This window comes from Bufo bufo, chromosome 9, assembly GCF_905171765.1.
Source record: "Bufo bufo chromosome 9, aBufBuf1.1, whole genome shotgun sequence".
Classification (NCBI taxonomy): Eukaryota; Metazoa; Chordata; class Amphibia; order Anura; family Bufonidae; genus Bufo; species Bufo bufo.
In genome coordinates this window covers 51,569,420-51,588,841 of record NC_053397.1, presented here as the reverse complement: position 1 = coordinate 51,588,841, position 19,422 = coordinate 51,569,420, and the positions used below count along the sequence as shown (strand labels likewise).

The following is a 19,422-nucleotide window of genomic DNA, read 5'->3' as shown; positions in this document are numbered from 1 at the left end:
AGCTCCGATCTAACCACAGCCTCTTGAATTATATCAGCGAGTATATAAATATATATATATCAGTAAAACAAACTGAAAAAAAAAGCAGAAGCTTGACAAGAGGAAATGAAGCAACCCTGAGCTCATCATCATGTGTGCGACACCTGTTCTGCAGGGTCTAGGATGCCCCCCAGCAGGACCAGCTACACCTATAGTTAAGTCATGTAGTAATAACGGTACTTTCACACTAGCGTTATTCTTTTCCGGTATTAAAATCCGGTAAAGGGTCTCAATACCGGAAAAAAATGCTTGTTTTGTCCCAATGCATTCTGAATGGAAAGCAATCTGTTCAGTATCCATCAGGATGTCTTCCGTTCCGTCCCTAAACCCTACCGCACTTGCCATTGAAATGTATTAATGTCGGATCTGGTACCAAGTGTTCCGGAAATTGCTGCATCGTTGGATCCGGTTTTCCGGTCTGCGCATGCACAGTTCTTTGTAGCTTTGAAAAAATTAAACTGCTGGATCCGGTATTCTGGATGATACCGGAAAAACGGATCCGGTATTTCAATGAATAAGTCTAACGGATCCGGCAGGCAGTTCCGGCAGCGGAACTGCCTGCCGGATCCTCACAACGCTAGTGTGAAAATACCCTAAGCACAGCAGGCACAACCCCATGGACACACGTTAAGGGCTCATGCACACAAACGTATTTTTTTGTCTGTATCTAATCCGCATTTTTTGGCAGACCCATTCACTTCAATGGGTCCGCAATTCTGGAGACGTGGAACGGAGTCACGGAACGGGACACCGGAAGCACTACAGAGTGCTTCCGTGGTGTTTCTTTCCGTTGTTCCGACATGTCATATTTTTTTGCAGTGCGGACAGACAATGGACCCATTCTAATTGAATGGGTCCAGCCCGCAGCCGTAGGGCAGGTTCTATCATTTGCAGCCTGGCAGCACGGATGCAGACATACACATCTATGACATTGGTGTGCCGTCCGTTCTATTTGCGGACCCATAGAAATTAATGGGCCCGTGTGCAATTTGCATTATGTGCATGGTGTCTTAGGGCTCATGCACACAAACGTATTTTCTTTTTGTGGACCGTAGGCAGAACCATTCATTTCAATGGGTCCGCAAAGAAAACGGAAGTTAATCTGTGTGCATTCTGTTTCCGTAGGTCCGTATTTCCGTTACGCATTACGGACAAGGATAGGACTGTTCTAATGGGAGCCAGCTGTTCCGTAAAATACGGAATGCACATGGACATCATCCGCATTTTTTGCGGATCTGTGTTTTGTAGATCGCATAATACATACAGTCGTGTGCATGAGCCAAAAACCAGTAATGAAGCATACTCCGATATCAGGTATAATGGAAAGATTTCCGCCTGTTCTGTGTTTTTGACCCACACCTGGTTTTGGCTCACAGTAACTGATGGAAAGAACTGAAGAGAGAATTCAGCCTCAAGGCGGTTGTCCTATTCAACAACTTATCCCCTATCCACAAGATCACGAGAACATGTTCCCTCATGTGACCGGAATGGCAAACATGCATGCGTGACATGGACCAAACACGCCTATTGAAGTCTATGGGTCTGTGAAATACCACTGACACAACCCCGGATGGTATCGGTGTTCTATCAGTGTTTCACGGACCAGTGATAGGAGACGCTTTGAAAAGTCATTTTCAGCCTAGCAGTGTCCGTGAAATACAGATGACACACGGAGGGCAAAAAAAAAAACGGACATACAGACATCTTCAGGGACGGCCAACCATCGACTGTGTATGAAATGCTCGGCCGATGCTCGTTCGCCATATGTTGGGTGGAGAAAGGATTGGGCATATTGAACGGCAACATGTCTGATCCTTTGCTCTCACGGGAGATAATCTGCCGCCAGAGGTGTTGGCGGTGGGGTATCATGTATGTGTATGAGGAGGTTGATAGGAAGAGTGGACGGCTGAACAAACTACTGACAGTGTGCGGCCAGCTTCAGTGGTGCAGTACAAAATGACCTGCACTACAGACACCGCGGATTTTCCTCTCGCTCTTGGAAACGTCTGGTTAGCATTACCCCCCAGATACAAGTCATACAGAAACCTGCTAAGAAGCAGACGTGCCAGCAGCAGCTCCAGGAGAGATTAGATCCTTGCTTGGAACGGCCAGAGGGGACGCGCTCCTCAAATCACAGACCAGTTTCACACTGTCTGGGCCCTTGTGTTAAGACATTTATCACTTAATCCCAATTATCCTGTCTCTCTACTACGTATAGAATAGCAGTTTCAGGGTAGTAATTATAAAGCAAACAGGAGGTTAAAAGTTTTTTGTTGTTTGTTTTTTACAGTCATGCCGTTTCATACGGGGTCACCAGAGACTTGCACAGAAAAACCTCAAGGTTTCTTGAGGATGGAAAAATGGATGACCCAAAACGGACGCAATCAGAATCCATGCCTTTGGCTTGCTACCTGTTCCCCCATAGGGGTAGGTTCACACAACGTTTTCTAGGGGGAAAAAAAAAAAATTTTTACCGTTTTTCCTGGACTTATTATTTTGTAGGCAGATTTCAGCTGTAAAACAACAGGGAAACAGAAGAGAGCCGTCACAAGTGACAGATATTGTGGCCGGTATTTCAGGGCCAGCATATGGATTTCTGCACGCCCCACTCAAATGAAAGGTGATGTTTTTTCAATAGGTTTCCCCGTAGGACAGAGAAAATGTAAAAAACAAATAAAACGTTAAAATAAAAAAAACATGCCACAAAGAAAACTTGATAAGAAAAAACTCATGAAATTCATTGCATTTTTCACAAGTAAAAAAAAAAAAAAAAAAAAACACAATCCTGGGGGTTACGGGTATATGCACACCGTGTGTATGATATGCGGAATCCACAGCACTGTCTAAGTAAATGAGATTTTCAAAATCTCATTTAGGCCTCATGCACACGACCGTTGTTATGGTCCGCATCCGAGCCGCAGTTTTCACTTGGCCCCGCAAAAAAAAAAAAAATATAACATGTCCTATTCTTGTCCGTTTTGCGGACAAGAATAGGCATTTCTACAATGGGCCGCCCGTTCCGCAAATGGCGGAAGGCACACAGGCGGCTTCCTTTTTTTATGGATCCGCGGATTGCGGACTGCAACGGTCATGTGCATGAGGCCTAAGCCGGTATACCAAATCTGTGATGCATACAATCTATAGGCAGGACTAGGAGGTGGCTGCCAGCTCACAACCCTCTCTCTCTGGGGTTTCCACCTGACAAAAAACTAAACAGAGGACGGGGGTGGAAACTTTCCCCAAAAGGGAAGAAAATAAACTCATGATCAAGACCAAGAAGATAGACTCATTCTTGTTTTGCTACAATGTTTCAGTTTCCCTTGTGACAAGTATCTTCTGAGGGTTAATTAGTAAATATTGACAAAACATTAGCAACTTGTAGAAAGAGGCTGAGTAATCCCAGCAGTCACCACCTGAAACCCAGATCGGAAGATCAGTTGTGAAAGCTGCAGAAACTGTATTCAGCCCAAGTGTAGACAGAGCCCGAGCGCGGAGTCCGCAATGTGAGGGGTTAAAGGGGTATTCCAGTTGTGAAACATTATCCCCTATCCACAGGAGAACTATTAGATCAGTGGGGACCCTACCTCTTGGACCCCCCCACTGATCAAGAGAACAGGTACCCTGTACACCTTGGAGACCCCCTGAAATAAACAGAGCAGCAGGTCAAGCATGAGCACTTCCTCTCAATCAGTATGGTAGATCCGGAGAACGCCGAGTGCAGCGGCAGAGGTGAGCGGAGTGGCAGTTTGCATGCCCAGCCTGCCGCTTTGTTCATTTTGGGGTGCTCCAAGGGGCATAGGGTACCCGTTCTTAGGATAACTTTTAACAAAACAGAATTACTTCTCCTTTAGTCCAGGATTTAAAAAAATATATAATAAAAGACATGGCTTCTTTCTTCCAAAAACAGCACCACCCCTGTCAGCAGGTTGTGTCTGGTATTGCAACTAATCTTCATCAGAGTCAATTGCAATTCTGCACACAACCTGTGGACATGTGTGGTGCTGTTTTTGGAAGAAAGCAGCCATATTTTTTTTTTCAATCCTGGACAACCCTTTTAATGACAACCTGTACTAGATGATACATGGATGTCAAACTTGTGGCCCTCCAGCTGTTGCAAAACTATAACTTCCATCATGCTCGGACAGCCTACAGCTATCAGCGCATTCTAGGAGTTGTAGTTCTGCAACAGCTATAGGGCCACAAGCTTGACATCTGTGATCCAATGTGTATTAGACATATGCCCTACGTTCGTTCAGTAGATGTCGGGGGAGCTTTTCCGGTATTAGGTTCCGTCATAGGGGCTCAATACCGGAAAAAAACGCATCAGTTTTGTCCTAATGCATTCTGAATGGAAAGCAATCCGTTCCGTATGCATCAGGATGTCTTCTGTTACGTCCCTTTTACGGTACTTGGCCAAAAAAAATACCGCAGCATGAATTCCAGAACACTTACCGGAATGACGGATCCGGCATTAATTTCCGTTGAAATGTATTAATGCTGGATTCGGCCCCAAGTGTTCAGGAAATTGCCGCATTGACGGATCCGGTCTTCCGGTCTGCGCAGATCTTTAAAAATGTGAAAAAAATAAATACCGAATCCGTTTTTCTGGATGAAACCCGAGAGACGGATACGGTATTTTAATGCATTTGTCAGACTGTCTCCGTTTGCATACGGATTCCCGGCTCCGGCATGCAGTTCTGGCAATGGATTGCGGAACAGAACAGACGGCCCATTATAGGAATGCCAATTCTTGTCCGCAAAACAGACAAGAATAGGACATGATCTATAATTTTTGCGGGGCCACGGAACGGAGTAACAGATGCGGACATCTTTTGCTGCCGGATTGAAGTGAATGGGTCCGCATCTGAGTCGCAAAAAATGTGTGAACGTGTTCAGCCGAGCTGAAAGCACAAGGTATATGGGGGAAATGGGGGAAGACACGTCACTGCTGAGGTCAATCATTGGCTGCAGTGACAAATGTAACCTTGTCCATCCGGAACGTCACAGGACAGGGAGGACCGGATGACCGCTGAATGCATTTTTTTTTATGAGATGTGTGTTAAATAAATAAAAATTCTAAAAAGCTGGAGATCCCTTTAAGGTGACCGTACACTAGAGACTTTGCATGGCCAATTTATACCATTTTCTGCCATCAGCGCCCCTTTACGGCACGAGTACGTGTGACTGATGCCGACTCACAGCAGATATCTGTGGAAAGGGTAATCTGGGATTTTTTTTTTTGCCCAGATCAAGGCACTGGCATTTTCATTTCAAACTAAACCATAAAAAAAGACAAAGTAATTCAGAAAGCGCCCACCTGAAATCTATAATGTATGACCAGTCGCTGCTCCTAGGTCAGAATATGGCGCAACATGCGTCGCTGCCTACAGTTCTGGAAGAAGACCCCCGCGTGCAGCGACACAGGGGCCATAATCATCACTTTCCTGTGTGCACTGAACCTTCCCGTGATATCATCGGGCAATGACACTTCTAGGATTTCACAACCTCCACTGATCTCAGGAGAGACATCGCCGCACACGGGTGGTCATCGCTCATTAAAATCACTGTCGGGCCATTCAGTTTAGGCTACTTTCACACTCGCGTTTGGTGCGGATCCGTCATGGATCTGCACAGACGGATCCGTTCAGATAATACAACCGTCTACAGCCGTATCCGTTTGTATTATCTTTAACATAGCCAAGACGGATCCGTCCTGAACACCATTGAAAGTCAATGGCGGACGGATCCGTTTTCTATTGTGTGAAAACGGATCCGTCCCCATTGACTTATATTGTGTATCAGAACGGATCCGTTTGGATCAGTTTCATCAGACGGACACCAAAACGCTGCAGGCAGAATGGAGACGGATCGGAGGCAAACTGATGCATTCTGAGCGGATCCTTTTCCATTCAGAATGCATTGGAGCTAAACTGATCCGTTTCGGACCGCTGGCGAGAGCCCTGAACGGATCTCACAAACGGAAAGCCTAAACGCCAGTGTGAAGGTAGCCTTAGACAGCAGTAGGGGAGTCACCCTCATGTTATTGGAGAATAAAAACCTGATGTCAAGAAGTGGATCATTAAAAAACACTGTTAATCTAACAGAGCACAAGCAGCGCTTCAACTTTATAATCCGCTCCCCGTAAAAATTCAGTCCTTGAGCAGCGATCAGAGGGCTTGTCCCATCCATCTATGTACATAGGTCTTAGACCCAATGTGCAGGCAAACACCAACCTCCCCTATAGGCAGAGTCCTCCTGTAAAACCTACTGACCCCCATTAATAAGGGAGACATGGAGCATAGCCGCAGCTCATTAGTGACGCATGTATCGGCATGTGATGAATGGTGCACAGACACACACTGCCCACATAGTCTATACTGTCGTGCCCATCACTGTCGGGCAGCCATATGCACACAAGGCACTTCTACTCTGCAAGCAGTAATGCCACCGCAGGGCTCCAGACAAATCATCAGCCCATATCAACACATGCCGTAAAATCATCCGCCATCAGTCCATATCAACACATGCCGTAAAATCATCCGCCATCAGCCCATATTAACATGTTATAAATCATCCGCCATCAGTCCATATCAACAAGTCATAAAATCATCCTCCATCAGCCCATATCAACACATGCCGTAAAATCATCCGCCATCAGTCCATATCAACACATGCCGTAAAATCATCCGCCATCAGTCCATATCAACACATGCCGTAAAATCATCCGCCATCAGTCCATATCAACACATGCCGTAAAATCATCCGCCATCAGTCCATATCAACACATGCCGTAAAATCATCCATCAGTCCATATCAACACATGCCGTAAAATCATCCGCCATCAGTCCATATCAACACATGCCGTAAAATCATCCGCCATCAGCCCATATTAACATGTTATAAATCATCCGCCATCAGCCCATATCAACATGTCATAAAATCATCCGCCATCAGCCCATATCAACACGTCATAAAATCATCCGCCATCAGTCCATATTAACATGTTATAAAACATCCGCCATCAGTCAATATCAACACATGCCATAAAGACTGACATGTATCCTCACAATGGAAACCATATAACGGCACAAGAGGGCCAAAGGTCCGGTTTAAAGGGGCCCCTCTAGGTCTTCAGGTAGAGTGGTGGATCGTGTGCTCATCCAAGAATAGAAATAATTCACACACTCGGACACCGCAGATGATGAAAGGATGATTGATGTCTCTGGACCCACCAGGACCAGTGACCACCTCATGTCCATAGCCTCCAGCCTTCGGAGAACCGCACGAGATGGATTTTTCGTCTCCGATCTTCTGCTCCCAGTAGATAATCAGCGCTAAAATATGTCTGGGGGCAGCTTTTCTCCCCGTCATACATTGGCTTGAGGGAATCCGGGCTAATCATGATTGACCTGCGAACACAGACGGGCTTTCCAAATGTTACTTTGACAGACGTCGGCGGGCAGCCACTGTCTGCTATGTGGGGGGCAGCCACTGCCACGGGGCAGCTGGCGTAGCACCACAGACCATATGGCGACATGGCGCCCAATCCTACAGAAGTCAATACAACCTTCCCCTGTCAGAAAGGCAAAAATAACTGCACAAACCCAACAAGTGGCACCATCCTGGCGCACATCTGTACCCGCCATGACCATAAACTGGGGTGGTCCTGTCAATCCGCTGAAAGTGTCTGAAACTTCCAAATAAATACTCCCCACACCTGACAGATCAGATTTGAGAGATTTTGACACCTTGACCAGATGGGATCCACCAGCAGCTCAATCAAGTGATCACATGATCCCCCCCCCCCCCCCCCCCCTCCCCCTATAATGTCCTCCAGTTCATTATAACCCCCGCACGGGCAGGCATGGTGACCCTCTGAGGGCCACGTAGTGTACACAGCACTCCAGTCAGGGGCCACCCTTAGCTGTCTTGTAAACCATCACCCCCATGATGCCCTGACAAATCAGCATGCTGGGAGGTGTAGTCCTCACAACAGCTGCTGGAAGCCACAGGTCGCAGATCTCTGCTCCAAACCCCCCAAAGAGGCAGAATAAGTCCCGGTGCCGGCATTACCTGTAGAGCAGGACTGCAGCATGCCTCCCGGGGGCGCCGGTCACTCCGTGCCACTCACAGTGCCGCTCCAGCTCCAGTAACGGTCCCGAAACGCAGTATAAAATCAACACGAAGCAGCAGCAGCCAACCACCGCCGCGCAGCGTCTCCTCTGACCTACTGGCGCCGCTACCGCTCTCAGCTCCACACAGCGAGCGCAGACACGCCCACGCTCCCCCATGGCCACGCCCTCTCACAGTGAATACGCCGACCTCAGTTCGCCAGCGCCAGTCACTAGCCGCGCCCATGTGCTGTCAATCACCGCCCCCTCGGCTAGGCTAGCCCCGCCTTCATTCCGCAAGTGCCTTCCAAACCAGAGAGAAGCCGCCCACTCCCTGGCGCAGCCACGCCCACCGCAGAGCTGAGGAGCAGGTGGCCTCTTCTCATGTCTGCTGCATTGTGGCGGCTTCAGAGAAATGTTAGGTCAGAAGCAGAGCACATTCCTACAGAGAGCGGCGCCGCTGCCGTAAAGTGATGCTCCTGCAAGGGGGAGAGCCGGTGCTGGGCTAGCCTCAGATATTCGGTGGGGGATTTGGACCTTCTGGGCCCGTTCACACACGGTTTTGTTCCTGGCGTTTTTAGGGGCAGTGTTTTTTTTGGAACTTTTTTTTTTTTTGGAGGCATTCGTACCCCTATTGTCTGGGTCATTTATCAGGAAACTGGTGTGAAAAAGCACAAACTATGGGATTGTGACTTTTTAAATGCCATTTGCGCCATTTCTTTGCCATTTTACGCTGTCCTCTCCAATTTTAGAAAAAAGGGGGTATGGCGTGGACAGGGTGAGGGGGGTTTCATCAGCACTGGCAGATTTGTCATCATTTACACCAGTATTTTGGGATATGCGATGACTGAAATGTACGGCGGCTCTGAGCCAGCGTTGATTTCGCTCTAGGTGCACGGACTGGCGTAAACGGCGATGTTGATCAATGTCCCCTGAATCTGTTCCTCAATGTCCCCTGAATCTGTTCCAGCCACTGGCGGTTTTTAATGGTAATTTCTGCATGCCTAGCTTTAATGAGGAAAGTTTGTGCCTCCTGTTATGTCACTTTGGGCTCATGCACACAACCGTATGTATTTTGCGGTCCACAAAAAATACGGATGACGTCCGTGTGCATTCCATATTTTATGGAACAGCCGGCCCCTAATAGAACAGTCCTATCCTTGTCCGTAACACGGACAATAAAAGGACATGTTCTATGTTTTTGCAGAACAGACATACGGACACGGAATGCACACGGAGTAACTTTTGTTTTTTTTGCGGACACGTTGAAATGAATGGTTCTGCATACGGTCCGCAAAAAACACGGAAAGAAAATACGTTCTCTGCAGAGTTGTAAGGGGGGAAAAGCATTGTTGAACAAAAATATATTATACATTTTTTTTATTATTATTTTTTGAAGCAGCAAGAAAAAGAATAGGGGTGTAGTATAGGAGAAGTATAACAGGAAATCAGGGAAATATTTAAAAAAAAAAACTCCATTGACCAAAAAGAAAAAAACCTCAAGAGTGAAAAAATGCTGCTACAATAAAATACCTGTTTGTATTGCATTTAATATTTCCTATAGACTTACAGTGGATATGAAAAGTCTACACACCCCTGTCAAAATGTCAGGTTTCTGTGCTGTAAAAAAATGAGACAAAGATAAATAATTTCAGAACTTTTTACACCTTTAGGCCTCATGCACACGACCGTTCCGTTTTTTGCAGTCCGCAAACCGCGGATCTGCAAAAAACGGAAGACGCCACGTGCCTTCCGCAATTAACGGAACGGACGGCCCGTTGTAGACATGCCTATTCTTCTCCGCAAAACGGACAAGAATAGGACATGCTATATTTTTTTTGCGGGGCCTCGGAACGGAGCAACTGTTGCGGACAGCACACGGAGTGCTGTCCGCATCTTTTGCGGCCCCATTGAAGTGAATGGGTCCGCACCCGAAAAATGGTCGTGTGCATGAGGCCTAAATGTGACCTATAAACTGTACCACTCAATTGAAAAACAAACCACGGTGATGGACCATGTGATGTGACGTCACCACAGGTTTTTTATCCGGCAGCTCATGATTAAAGAAGTAAGAAGAGATCGGCAGCTACGCGATCAAGAGGAGAAGGTGAGTTAATTATTTTTATATTTTTTTAACCCCTCCAGTGCTAGTTTACTATGCATTCTGTATTCAGAATGCTATTATTTTCCCTTATAACCATGTTATAAGGGAAAATAATACAATCTACACAACCCCTAACCCAAGCCCGAACTTCTGTGAAGAAGTTCGGGTTTGGGTACCAAACATGCGTGATTTTTCTCACGCGAGTGCAAAACACATTACAATGTTTTGCACTCGCGCGGAAAAATCGCGGGTGTTCCCGCAACGCACCCGCACATTTTTTTCCGCAACGCCCGTGTGAAAGGGGCCTTACTGTGTGGAGTTCAGCGAGAATCCTGCCCATGAAATCCATGCAGAAAACTCTACCAATCCACTTCCCATTGATTTTAAAGGGGTTGTCCAAGTGGGATAAAATATCACTTGTAAATATAAATCCTTGAAGGGCCATTTCAAATACCCTTAGGGCTGTTTCACACGAGCGGATGCCGTGCGTGTCATCCGCAGTGTGAATGACAGCCAAGCCGCGCTCTGGACAGCAGAGACAAGGAGCACTAACATGATTGATAACGCTCCGTGCCTCTCTGTGACCTTTTTACTATAAAAAATAACGGTGACAACTTTATCTCACTGCGGATGACAGGCACGGCATCCGCTCGTGTGAAACAGCCCTAAGGCCCCTTTCACATGAACCTGAATTCCGCGGGGGTGCAATGCGTGATGCGGACGCATTGCACCCGCACGGAATCCGGACCTATTCATTTAAATGGGGCTGTGCACATGAGCGGTGGTTTTCACACATCACTTTTGCATTGCGTGAAAATCGCAGCAGGTTCTATGTTCTGCTATTTTCACGCAACGCTGGCCCCATAGAAGTGAATGGGGCTGAGTGAAAATCGCATCCGCAAGCAAGTGCGGAGGCAATTTTCACGGATGGTTGCTTAGAGATGTTGTTTGTAAACATTCCGTTTTTTATTGCGCGCGTGCAAAACGCAGTAAATCGCATTGCACCCACGCAATAAAAACTGAATGCGATCGCATACAAAACTGAATGGCTTTGTTTGCGAAATAGCGCAGTTTTCACTGAACGCATCCGGACATAATCCCGACACGCTTATCTGCAAGGGGCCTAAGGCCCCTTTCACACGGGCGAGAATTCCACGGGGGTGCAATGCGTGAGGTGAACGCATTGCACCCGCACTGAATCTGGACCCATTCATGTCAATGGGGCTGTTCAGATGAGCGGTGATTTTCACACATCACTTGTGCGTTGCGTGAAACTCGCAGCATGTTCTGTATTCTGCATTTTTCACGCAACGCAGGCCCCATAGAAATGAATAGGGCTGTGTGATGCAATGGGGATGCAATGCGATTTTCACGCCTGGTTGCTAAGGAGACGAGAGATGAGTACCCGGGACCCCATTTACTTTATTGTTTTCCATTATAACATGGTTATAATGGAAAATAATAGCATTCTTTAATACAGAATGCAAAGTCAAAGGTCCATTGTGGGGTTAAAATTTAAAAAATATGTAACTCACCTCATCCACTTGGTCGCGCAGCCGGGCTCGTCTTTTTTTTCTCCTTGCAGGACCTGGCTGGAAAAGGACCTTCGGTGATGTCATCACGCTCACCACGTGGTGAGCGCTGTGACGTCAGCGCAGGTCCTGCTGAATGAAGATAGAAATCTTCTATCTTCATTCAGCAGGACCTGCGCTGACGTAACCGAATATGTCATCAAAGGTCCTTTTGCAGGTCCTGAAAGAAGACGATGCCGGCTTGCACGATCAACAGGATGAGTTAATTTTTATTTTATTTTTTTAACCCCTCAAGCCACATTTTAGTAAGCATTCTGTATTAAGAAGGCTATTATTTTCCCTGTTATAAGGGAAATTAATACATTCTACAGAACCCCAAACTTCAGGGAAAAAGTCCGGGTTCGGGTCTGGGTACCACAGTCAGTTTTTTATCACGCGCGTGCAAAACGCATTGCACCCGCGCGATAAAAACTGAACATCGGAACGCAATCGCAGTCAAAACTGGATGCAATTGCGTACCTACTCGCACGATTTTGCCTGATCGAGACGCAATTTATCCGGATCTAATCCGGACACGCTCGTCTGCAAGGGGCCTAAGAGGTAGTTCCTGCGTTAATAGATGGGAGTCCCCCGATCTAGACAAAGAGCGTCTATCGCTGTGGAGGTCGCAGCAGGTCTGTGGATTATGCGGGCAGCCTATTGATTCCAGCGGGAACTGTGTAATGCTTCATTTGTCCTGTGGCGGCGCTGCAGGGAAAATAAACACGTTCTGCCAGGTTCCTTCAAAGATTTATTCTTATTGCTTATACATCACCAACTTATTCACATCAGTCTGTAACGGGGCTCACAGTTTAAGGGGGCGTATTTGTGGTCTGCATGTGATCTGCATTTTTTGTATGTGGCCGAGTTCCAAGTTATAGACCATGTCCTATTCTTGTCTGTTTTGCAGACAAAATAGGCATTTTTTCAATGGGGCTCATAAAAAGTACAGATGAACATGGACAGTATCCATATTTTACGGATTCGCAATTTTGTGCACCTTAACACACACTATGTTACAAGTCTGTCAACTTATTAGTATGTTTTTGAGAGTGAGAGGAAGCCCACACAGATGTGAAAAGATATCTACTCCGTGCTTGGCTGGATCTGAAGGGCCCCAGTGCAGCCTGGCATAATATACAAGTAAAATGGGTAAAAATAGAAGAGGAACGAGCAAGTACTTATATTTAAAAAGGGTTTTTTGAGATTTTAATACAGATGACCTCTCCTTAGGATAGGTCATGCTTATCTGATCGGTGGGGGTCCGACATCACCGATGTTCCAGTCAAGTGCCGTTGCCTTCTTGCAGCTCACCAAGCACAGCGCCATACATTGTATAGTGGCTGTGCTTGGTATTGCGCTCAGCCCCATTCACTTCAATGGAGTTGCGCTGCTCCAAGGACATGTTACCGATGAACGTGTAGTCACTGGCCTAGGGAAAGCAGTGAGAGGGCCATGGCGCTACTGTGAGCACTGCTGATCGGCAGGGGTCCAGGGTGTCAGGCCGCCACCGATAAGATACTGATAACCTATCCAGAGGATACGTAATCGGTATTAAAATTTCAGAAAACCCCTTTTAAGAGCTCATGCATACGGCCGTGCTCGTATTGAATGGGTCCGCAATCCGGAAGGACTGCATGGCCACTACGCAATAGATGGATTTTTCTGCTTCTGCCCCCATCCACTGTGCTTTCTCCAGTGGCTTCTGAGAACAGGACCCATTTGAGCATGACCATGTAATGTGTATGGGGCCTCGCAACTCGCTCACGCTTGCTCCCAGTTCAGGAGACATGCATGCTCGGCCAATCTGAGTGGGGGCACTGGACGATCTATAGGCTGACGTCCACTGTGTATGGCCAGCCGTTTTATTCCATTAGTGACGCCTGCAGCTGTATGTGCAGTAAATCTTAAGGTGACGTTATCAGTGCATGGTCTTGTATTAAACCTCCTGGAAGGCCTTGGGGGCGGAAGAAACTGAGATGACCCTCCATTGATGTTTGTGAAAGGAGGATGATTTACAGCAGGTGCTAATGACATCATTTTGGAACTTGACCTGACCTGAAATGTTCCATGGTTAGAGGCATAGCCATAGGAGAGGGGAGATGTCACAGCTGCAGACCCCGACCCCTGTAGGAAAAGCACAATGATATACCCTGCCATGTAAACAAGGTCGTTACTCGATTAGACGATATCTCACTACATACACATGTGAACGATGCCAGTGTCTTGTGAATTGCCTCCTGTTGACACCCTCATCTCATATAATATACTGTCATACAGTGTAAAAATATCCATACCAAACAGTGCCCAATTACAGGCACCGTACAGTATGGTGCCAAAATAATATTACCATACATTGGCCAAATGTTACATACAGTTGCCTACATAATACTACTCTGCTGCCACCATACACTGCAAAAATCAGATACTCTACGATGCTGATGTAGCGGTGCCACATACATGCAAAATAAATACCGCTATACAGTGCTCAAATAATACCAACATAGAGGGAGCTATCACACGGCAGATTTGTCGTAGAAATTTCACTTAAAAAACTTCCGGCACTACAGCTGTTGTGAAACTACAACTCCCAGCATGCAAACATGCTTGGCTGTTCTTCTAAGGCCTCTTGCACACGAACGTTGTGTGTCCGTTGCCGTATTGCGGCCCGCATACGGCGGGTCCGCAGTAAACGGCACCGGCTTGTGTGCACGCCGCACCATTCACTTAAATGGGTCCGCAATCACGGAGATGCGGAACGGAAGCATGGATCGGAATTTTACAGAAAAGAATAGCCGGCGCCTAATAGAACAGTCCTATCCTTGTCCATAATGCGGACAATTAATAGGACATGTTCTATTTTTTTGCGAAACGGCCATATGGACATGGAATGCAGAGTCATTTCTGGGGGGGGGGGGGGGTTTCCGGCCCCATTGAAGTAAATGGTTCCGCATACGGGTCACAAAAAAAAACGGAATGGACACAGACGGAAAATATGTTTGTGTGCACGATCCCTTAAGGTGGCCACACATTAGACAATTTGACATACAAGAATAATTAAAGGGGTTGTTTTACATCATCAAATGGCATTTATCATGTAGAGAAAGTTAATACCAGGCACTTCCTAATGTATTGTGATTGTCCATATTGCCTCCTTTGCCGGCTGCATTATGCACTGCTCGTATCCAGGGGTTACGACCACCCTGTAATCCAGCAGCGTTGGTCGTGCTTGCACATTATATGAAAAAGCGCCAGCATCTCTGTTGGCTGGGACCGTGGGGATGCATATAGGCTGGCACTTTTACAGCCAACGATGCTGGATTACAGGGTTTTTGTCACCCCTGGATATGAGCAGTGTATAATTTGATGTAAAAATGAATCCAGACAGCAAAGGAGGCAATATGGACAATCACAATGCATTAGTAAGTGCAGTGGCGTAGCTATAGGGGTCGCAGCGGTCACAATTGCGACGGGGCCCCTAAGTCAGATGGGCCCCCCAGGAGAGACGGAGTAAAAGCCCTGAGTGATTTACAATACCTGCGGGCGACGCTGGCGGCTAAATAAGTTCGCATAGGGTGGGGGCGGAGGCAGAGCGCGTGTGCGTGCAGGCGCAGCCAGGAGAGGGAGTCTGGCAGAGTTGTACGGGCCGGACGTGGAGGAGGTGAAGCTGCTCGCCGCGCGCCTACTGGAGTAAGTGAGGTGAGGCGGCGTGACGAGCAGAGAGAGCTGATCTCTCTACAGTGTTCAACTTATAGAAATATCACATGATATACCCCCCTTGTTATTTTAAATGTGATATCAGTCTCTTTATGTAGTACAATTGTACATATGACATTTTATTATAGATTGTATAGGTATTATTTTACCAGAGATGTGGTGTTAGAAAACGGTATTGAGGGTAGGGGGGGCCCAAACTGAACTCTTGCACCAAGGCCCATGAGCCTATAGCTACGCCCCTGAGTAAGTGCCTCGTATTAACTATCTCTACATGATAAATGCCATTTGATGATGTAAAACAACCCCTTTAATAAAGAAAGTCTTTCCAGACTTTGGTTAGTTACTAGATGACCAGGGTAAAGCAGATTTACAAATGACAAAAACAATTTAGGATGATGAATAAGATAAGGCTGACTAATAGACAGGTAATGGTCAGAGGAGTTGATGCTGGAGGGAAGAACATCGCCATCTAGAGGCAACTGAGGAATTAATACTAGAACAAAGGAAAAGCAGAAATTGTTTGTCCAGAACAACCAGTCAAGCAATTTTTTAAATTTCCCAACTTGTTTTAACAATTGGGAGCTTTAGTTTGATTCATTGTTGTAGGTAATCAATTCCCTTTTTCCCTGCAAAACATTTTATACAAGAACTCCATTGTTGTTATCCTTGTACTGAACTGCTCATTTCTGCAGACTTTGTTCTTGTGCATCGCCATGTGGTTCCTTCATGCAGTGCTGTATTGTGGAGATGTTATATACTAAGGGGCAATGGTTTTGAAGGGTGCTACAATTTTCCTTGTATTGCAAGTTCTAGAGATCAGCTAAAAGATTCTACAAAATCCTTTTGTCCAATCAACAGAGCTCTTAGAATCATTTTGTCCAATCATTTGTCCTTCATTTACATAAGCCATGCTGATTGGACAAAATAATTCTGTAGAATCTTTTAGGTCATCTCTAATTGTGACATCACTGTGTTCATTATCCCTGTACTGTGACATCACTGTGTTTATTATCCCTGTACTGTGACATCACTGTGTTCTTTATCCCTGTACTGTGACATCACTGTGTTCTTTATCCCTGTACTGTGACATCACTGTGTTTATTATCCCTGTACTGTGACATCACTGTGTTTATTATCCCTGTACTGTGACATCACTGTGTTTATTATCCCTGTACTGTGACATCGCTGTGTTTATTATCTCTGTACTGTGACATTGCTGTGTTCATTATCCCTGTACTGTGACATCACTGTATTTATTATCTCTGCACTGTGACATCACTGTGTTCTTTATCCCTGTACTGTGACATCACTGTGTTTATTTTCCCTTTACTGTGACATCACCATGTCTATTATCCCAGTACTGTGACATCACTGTGTTTATTATCCCTGCACTGTGACATCACTGTGTTTATTATCCCTGCACTGTGACATCCTGCACTGTGACATCACTGTGTTTATTACCCTGTACCGTGACATCACTGTGTTTCTTATCCCTGTAGTGTGTGATATAACTGTTTATTATACCTTTAGTGTGATATTGCTATATCTATTATCCCTGTATTGTGACATCACTGTGTACATGTGTCCCTTTACTGACATCACTGTTTATTATCACTGTGTTTATTGGAATAGAAAACAGGATAAGGGTACTTTCACACTTGCGTTGTGAAGAATCTGCCTGCCGGATCCGAAAATCCGTGTGTAAACGGATAGCATTTATAGACAGAACCGGATGCGGATCCGTTCATACAAATGCATTGAAACACCGGATCCGTCTCTCCGGTGTCATCCGGAAAAACGGATCCGGTGTCATCCGGAAAACTGTATCCATTTTGCCAGAACACTTGTCATTAATGCATTTCAATGGAATATTATGCCAGATCCGGAATTCTGGCAAGTGTTCTGGAATTTTGGACGGAGAAAATAAAGAGTGACTGAACTGAAGACATCCTGATGCATACTGCACGGATTGCTCTCCATTCAGAATGCATTAGGATAAAACGGATCAGTTTTTTTCCGGTATTGAGCCCCTAGGACGGAACTCAATACCAGAAAAGAATTACTAGTGTGAAAGTACCCTAAGCAGGACGCTGCACTGGATATTGAATGGCAAGTTTATTAAAACAAATAAAATAATACAATGAAGTAAAAAAAAAAATATGCATTTCAGCGGTGAGCCTACTACAACCAATAGTTGTTAAGTAAGCATTCCTGTCTGTACTATCCTGATCATATAAAGGAGAGTGTATTGGATTTTCTACAACAGAGATTTTCAGGAAAGATTTTCAATCATAGACATTAGATACATAAAACAAAAAGATTCTGCCATATTGTGTGCACCTGTGAGAATAGCTTCATAGACTGGGCTTATGGCCCACTTTCCATATGCATACATCATCTGTCTCCTCCCTCCAGGGGTGCAGCTTAGATCCCTCTTTTCATAAGAGTGTTTGAGTTTTTTAATATCAATTAGGTAATAGAGTCATAAAAGATGTTGGATCGGCCTATTTGTTTGGAGGAGTTGCGATCGATACTTCCATTGCTGAAATATAATTCATCCCCTGGTCCTGATGGTTTGCCCTTTGAACTCTATAGGTACCACGCTAAATCGCTCCTTCCAATTCTTTTGCGGGTCTTGAATGAATCCTGTGTATCTGGCTCTTTGCCGCCATCATTCAGAGAGGCAGTGATTACCTTGGTGTTGAAAAAGGATAAAGATAGATGCCATATGGGATCATATAGACCCATATCGCTCTTAAATACAGATTACAAGATCTTTGCAAAAATATTGGCTAATCGCTTGAAAAGGGTCATTGATTCTCTGGTAAATTCCAATCAGACGGGATTCATTCCAGGGCCGACAAATACAGATGAGTCTCTATAGGGTGTATTTGAATCTCTCTGTTGGGGGTAGTATGGACCACTCCATTCTGTCCTTAGATGCCGCAAAGGCGTTTGACAGGATGGAGCGATCTTTTTTTGTGGTCTACTATGTCTCATTTTGGATTGGGGAATGTATTCATAGAAATGACCCAAATGTTATATGAACAGCCGTCAGCTTGTATTAATATTAACGGCATTGGTTCTTCCCCCATTATGATGCGGCGAGGGATGAGACAGGGATGCCCTCTTTCTCCCCTTCTTTTTGTTCTATTCATTGAACCATTGGCCTGTAAGATCCGTTCAGATGACAGCATAGACGGCTTTGGGGTGGCAGGAGTGAGCGACAAAATAAGCCTCTATGCCGATGATGTGATTTTGTTTTTGGACCAGGGATGGAAAATCCTCCCTTATGTGATGGCAGCAATAGAGGACTTTGGAAGATTGTCGGACTATCTGATTAATTGGTCCAAGTCATCGCTCCTCCTGCTGAACCGCAGGGCCGTAGATGAGGGTAGTGGAGTCCGGGTCCTTGCTCCCAATGAAACCCTGGACTATTTGGGGGTTAAGATTGGGGTTCCTATAAAGAGGTTTTTATAAGCTTAATTTAGTCCCGGTTTTGAATAAAGTTAAGTATAAAATATGCACTTGGCAGAAATTGATATTGGCACAGACGGATCGAATAGCGCTGGTCAAGATGATTATCCTGCCTATTGTGATGTACCCGATGTGTGCCTCCCCTGTTTGGATCGATGATATCTTTTTTTTATAGACTGGAGACTCTTATTAACGATCTAATATGGGGAAGGAAGAGGGTGAGGATGAAACAAAGATATCTATGGCTGTCGGAATCAGATGGTGGGCTATCATTCCCTTTCTTTCAAGGATATTATTTATGTGCACAGGTTCAGCGTTGTTGTCATTTTAAAGAGAGTTCATTAGCACAATATTTGTCGCAGGTTTTGGAAAAACCAATAGAGAATATTTTTACATGTTTGGA

At 45.5% G+C, this 19,422-nt stretch overlaps 1 protein-coding gene across 1 annotated transcript in view; it reads right to left on the bottom strand.

The window, feature by feature from the left end:
• ARHGAP29 (Rho GTPase activating protein 29) overlaps nt 1-8,256 on the bottom strand; it is a 108,851-nt gene extending 100,595 nt beyond the window's left edge. The window contains exon 1 of the mRNA XM_040406669.1: nt 8,113-8,256. The gene's annotated coding sequence lies outside the window, so the exon portion shown is untranslated. The remainder of the gene's footprint in view (nt 1-8,112) is intronic.
• Nucleotides 8,257-19,422: the final 11,166 nt, after the last annotated feature.